The sequence below is a fragment of the Hippoglossus stenolepis genome, chromosome 23, assembly GCF_022539355.2.
Source record: "Hippoglossus stenolepis isolate QCI-W04-F060 chromosome 23, HSTE1.2, whole genome shotgun sequence".
NCBI lineage: Eukaryota > Metazoa > Chordata > Actinopteri > Pleuronectiformes > Pleuronectidae > Hippoglossus > Hippoglossus stenolepis.
Window position 1 is genome coordinate 13,760,103 of NC_061505.1, and position 6,000 is coordinate 13,766,102.

A 6,000-nucleotide genomic window follows, 5' to 3' on the forward strand; every position below is an offset into this window, starting at 1 on the left:
TTTTAACCTTCCCCTTCCTTGTGTGTCCCTCGCCTCAGTTTAGTTGTCCATGTTGTGCCATTTCCTGTTTTATTGTGACCTTCACTTCCTGTTCCCCCCATATGTCATTGTTGGTCACTTCAATCTTGTGATTGTGTGCACCTGACCTCATGTGTTTCACCTGGGTTCAGTTATTCTGTCTGTGTCAGGTCGTCTCTTCACTTTGGTTCTGTTCAGTCCAGCTCCTGTGTCTCTGTTTTGAGTTTCAGCTCTTGGATCACCTGAGTTCTCTAACCAACCTTCTGAGTCAAAGCAATTTAATTAGTTGATGAAGTATTTTTCCCTGCACTTCTTGTTTTGTTCTGTTTCTTTGGCAGCATTTGTGTCCAGTTATACAACAAACCTAACATTAACGAGGCAAAAAAGGCTTTTTGTGAAGTCGATGACCTTGAACTAATTTCAGTTGTAATCAAATCATCCTTGAAGTGAATATTTGTGTTGGATGTAACAAAATTCCCTGAAGGTGTTTGTGATATATCACATTCACAAGAACATGAGGTCACCGTGACCATGACATTTGACCTTCAGTCACCAACATTGTTTCAGTTCATCTCTGAGTCCAAATGAAGCTTCGGACAGAATTTGACATGTGTTCATAAAAATGGGGCAGACAAACAACCTGAAAACCTCCACCTAGGTTTTTCTGCATCAAAGGAAAAATACACATTAAACATTAGACCAACATGTCTTTCAGTGTGGTCACTTCTGGCTGAATATGTCTGTCTGTGCCAGTGTTCACCACTAACAGCAAACATAACTAGTTCTAGTGTAGATTTAGGGAAATGTAACACGAGCTCTTCCTCTTCTACTGAAAATAGTCAGTGTTCCGTTGAACTCTTTATGCAAAAAGGCAAAGATGCAAACAACATCATTTTTCTCGTTTATCTCTGGTGGCATCTCACTATGCAGATAGTTCTCTGCCTCCACCCCTGTGCAGGTGAGTGCCTCCACCTCTGTGACAGGGATGTTTGAAATGTTTATCTATTAATGTTGTGATCACCTCTAATTCCATCCAATATGTAGATCAGATGAAAATAAGGATGAAAAGAGAAGAACAATGAATGATGATGAGTATTATTATTAATAATATTATTATTATTATTATTATACTGCCATCATCTATGCATTATTTTCATTAAAACAACCAGTCTGACAATAGTTCCTGGTCTCTCTCTCTCTCTCTCTCTCTCTCTCTCTCTCTCTCTCTTTCTCTTTGGCCGCTCACATTGAATCTGCTTCTCAAGGTTTCTTAGTTCTAGTAAAAGAGTTTTTTTTTCTCTCCACAGTCGTCAGTGCTGCTCGTTGTGGGAACTGTTGGGTTTCTCTATAATTTTACAAGGTCTCAACTTTACTATGTAAAGTGCCTTGAGATAATCTATTTTATGATTTGGTGGTAAACAAATAAAATTGAATTAACTCATTACCCAATTGCATAACCTCAGGCTGTAACCCCACTGGATATTGAAGCCTGCCTTTAGGTATCCAGTGTTCATCTTTACAAAATGGATGTGTTCATGGAGACACAATTTGCACCACATGTCTCAGATCCAGTCCTTCTAGGCCCAAGCACCAACTCAGCCCCAGCATGTTGTGTGTTTCCTGATCTCAACCAAAAACAGCAGCTCTACAGCAGCAATGCCTGGAAGAATTTTTCGACATCCTGAAATAATTCAAAGGAGTCAACATGATAACTCTTCTTTCCAGTGATCTGGCTGCTTTGCATTGTAAATCCTCTCTGGCAGGAGTTCTTTGTATTCACTCATCTCCCTCAGGGTTATTTGATGTCATCAAACTCTGTATTATCTGTCCTGATTGCGAGATGAGAGTGTTTGATAACATTTTTGATGATTTCTCAGGAAATAATTTATGTATCTTGACTGAAAAAGAAATCAAGCATGATTGGTGCAACTTGCTTGTATTTAAGGGGACTGTTGGGCCTTGGTGGAGTTATGCACGCTACTAAGTGGCATTGTAGTTTGATTATAGGGCCTAAAATTCCCACCAAGGTTATGTTTTAAAGCTGTGTTATGTTTGCAAGACATCCACAGTGAGCAAGAAGGGAATCAGAGATTTGTTGGTGGTAAAATCCATGAGTGCATCTGCAGGACTGTTTACTCCCTTTGTCTGTGTCTCTGTTTGGCCTTTTTAGACCTTCTTTTGTCTCAAACTCTGAGGCTGTGTTAGAGCTGTGCTGAACCGGGATGGAGGAGAACAACATGTTCCTCTGAACTACCCCCTGACCCCAACCATCCTGAGACTGAGACAGACTCCTGCAGTTCACCAGCCAATCAACTGTTCAGTTACACTTTCTGAAAAAGTGAAAGTAAAATACATTAAATACCCTGAAATCAATGAAATTATTTTTAATTGTAAAAGATACTTCCTGTAAGTGGCTACACTCAAAAAAATAACTCATTGGGTGAACTCAATTCAATTGTTGGCAGGTTTTCCATCCAATAAATATATGTAGCTTTAACTCAATTTAATAAAATCCCTGCAATATAATTTCTTCTCATTAGTCCAACTAATTTCTTTCACATGAAGCTAAAATAACATTATTACATTAACTAGTTGATTAGCTAGGTTGATTTACATAACACCAACTTATCTTTTTTAAAGGCAGCTAAAGTAAAATATCTACATAGATGATGTTAAATTGATTTTAGTTAGTCCAACACAAAATTATATAATTGGAAATTAATGAGGTAATATTGCTTTTCATCTGATCCCCGTTTAGACGCATGAGACAAACCTTGTTTGAGTTTTTTTTTATTTTAAAATGCTCAGAAACTAGCATAGTAAAAACCAACCAACATTGAAAGGGTTAGGGTTAACCCTGAGCTCAATGTTTCCTAATCTCTATAAACAGATTATGTGTGTGAGGTTGTTTAACTTGCGTTTCATTATAAAGTTCTAGTTTCATGGGTTTGACTGTTGATGTCAGAGACAATTATTTACAAAATGAACATGGAAGCAGAGGCCAAGGGAGGACTGTCTGTGACCTACATTTCCCATAATGCAACTTTAAAGCATTTTTCTTTGCACCTGATAACTTCCACCTCCTTTTAAACTCTACTCCCTCAGTTTATAATTCAGGGTTTCAGTTATAAATGTGTGGTTTTCAAACTCAAGCCAAAGTAACCGGTTTACAGATCTTCTCACACCCACACAATGAAAACTGTTTTCAGTGATGACTTTATATTAGTCTTGACGGTGAAGCCAAGAGTCTTGACTGCCCCCAGGTGGCTGACTGTAGTACAGGCCATACACACTGCCCCCTCAATGTCAGTGGAGTTACATGGAAAAAACTAAAATGACTTGAATGACATAAAGAAACTTCAAGTGGAGAAGCGTCATCCATGTTTATATACAGTTCATGGATTTTTACAGAGTGAGTAAAACTTGTCTTGGTGGGTAAACTGTGTAAACTAACACTAACTATGTAAAATGTTGGAATGTCCCTTTTTAAAATCTCAAATTTTGATAAAATAATAGAATTGCACCGCTTGCTTTAAGCTTTCAGCCACAAATTATAGATCTATTCCAATGTGGCTTTGCTGCATGTGCACTGACATCCTGTCCAACACTGTTTTCTGTGGTACAGGAAATTTCTTCAACCTCTTCCAGGTCCATCCTGTTGTCAGCTGTCACTGCTGCTAAACTGGTTTCTTTGCTGTGGAGTAGATAAATAGAATTCATGTGCCACTTGGCGACCTGGTTCTTCAGTGGGCCCAATGAAAGAGCAAGTTAACTGGCTGCATTTCTGATGCCAGCTAAAGCATGTCTTTGTTGTTCGACCCAAAAACCAGCAAAGGCTCATTTATTGGGGTCTGAATTTGAATCTGTAGTTTGGACCTTTCACTTTCTGTGTCAAGTTAAACTTCATATTTCAGTAGTTGGCGTGATGGTAATAAGCGTTTACTTTGTAGAGAAGAGGGTCTGTGTTTTTGACTTGGTGTATATAAGCGATAACAGATTGATTTAAAGTGTCAGTAGTTTCAGGAAAAGAAACTGTTTCACTTTGGGGAACTACATGCAGCAGTTGGGTAAAACAGACCACGGTCTAACTTTAATGTTAAATGTTATTTCCATGCATTGTGTCACACCTGCTGACACATGATAGTGTCTTACCACAAGCTTTGGTCTGTTAGTATCTCCTTCTTCACTCTGTTTCCATATCAATTGACTGTTATCTTATCTCAATTCCTTCCTCTGCTTGTGCTCGATTCCCTTCTTTGGTACTGGATGTTCTCTCTGTGCCCTTCTCTCTCTCCTCAGCTCCCAGTGCAAGGCAGCCTCTGACTGTGAAAACAAGTGTTTCCTATCAGCTGCTGTGCCAGACTGGCCAGTTGCATAGACCATGAGGTCCAGCTGGTAGACCTGTAGCTATGCACCTGGCAGATGTGCTCACAGACATTTCAACCTGTAACTGCTCCAGTCTGTAGTCCCCACATGCTTCAAGGAGACCATCATTGTCCCTGTTCTGAAGAAACCCAATACCCTCTGCCTGAACCACTAACGCCCAGTAGCACTCACCTCCACCATCATGAAGTGCTTTGAGCGGTAAGTCAAATACTTCATCACCTCCTCCCTACCTGACTCACAGGACCCACATCAGTTTGCCTACAGGCCAAATAGGTCAACTGCAGATACCATCTGCCTCACCCTATTTAATAGGTTGGAAATGCTATGCATTTAGTTTGAATTTTAACAGATATCACCCTATATTTTGATAAAATAACTGAGCTATTATATCACTTTCGATATAAAGATTATACTCCACATCAGTAGATAGTGTTGTTTGTACTGCTGTGGATCCTGACTGGAAGATCAGGCTCCGCACATGCACAGCTCATAATAAATGAATTCAGCTTGATCAAGATGTTAAAATCTGGTCTTCTCCCTTCTTCAATCCACAGGTAAAATAAAATTCAGTTTTGCAACTTCATTTTGGTTCAGAGTCAAGTGTGAATGTTATGTCGGCTGTCGAATGCCGGTGATTGTGAGAAGTGTGGTTCGAGTACAAAAAAAAGTATAGTTCGGTGACTCGTCGTCCTGACAGGCTTCATAATGGCGGGTGCACGTACTTTTTATGAACTTTGGTTTCAGCCACTTGTTTAATAAATCCGTGTAACTGATTTTACGGTTCTGTGACGTAACAAAATCTGTTCTCATAGTTGTTAAAGGTGTTGGTTAACCAGCTCTTGGCGAATGTTCACGAGAGATGTTATATGCAAATTAGCTTCACTTTCCCAGTCACAACCTGGTTACGCCATTTTGTAAAATGCTGCTGATGAGTTTAAGTGTGTGTGCAAGAGTGTAAAAGTTGATGTGTATAATGTGAGGAAGTGCTAAGAAAGGGAAAAGGGAGTCAGTGTGGGAATGTATGTTCAGTGAATGTTTCAGTCTTGTTAATTAGTATTTATGTATTTGTCATTTAATTTTTGTAATATTTTGGATATAATTGTAAAAGAAAGCACTTTAAAATGAGAGTGAGAACTAATGGAGAATTGAAGTGGCTGTGTGTTGATCCATATGTTGAACATAATAAATGAGTTCAGCCTGACCAAGATACTAATATCTGGTCCCTTCTTCAATCCACAGGCTGTATGTGTTTCTATTGGTTACGCAGAGCTCCCTAGCCTGTGTAGCCCTTGCTGCCAGTCCAGATTTACCTGCAGTCAAGTGCGTCATCCAGACAGCTGAGGCCACCTGTGTAACGTCATCATGGCCACGGTCAGCCCCCGGTGGACGCTGGTCTTCGAGATCCAGTAGAGACTGTCTGATCTGAGTGAAAGCAAGCTACTGAGAGTTTTAAGTTCCATTGATACAACTGACCTGATTGTTTACTACATAAGAAGTGAGGAACTGGCAGCCCTGGAGGATGAAGGCATGGCTCAACTCCTTTCCCTTGATGACATGCTGAGTGACCTGCTGGTTAAGGACCCCGGAGAGGGCGGA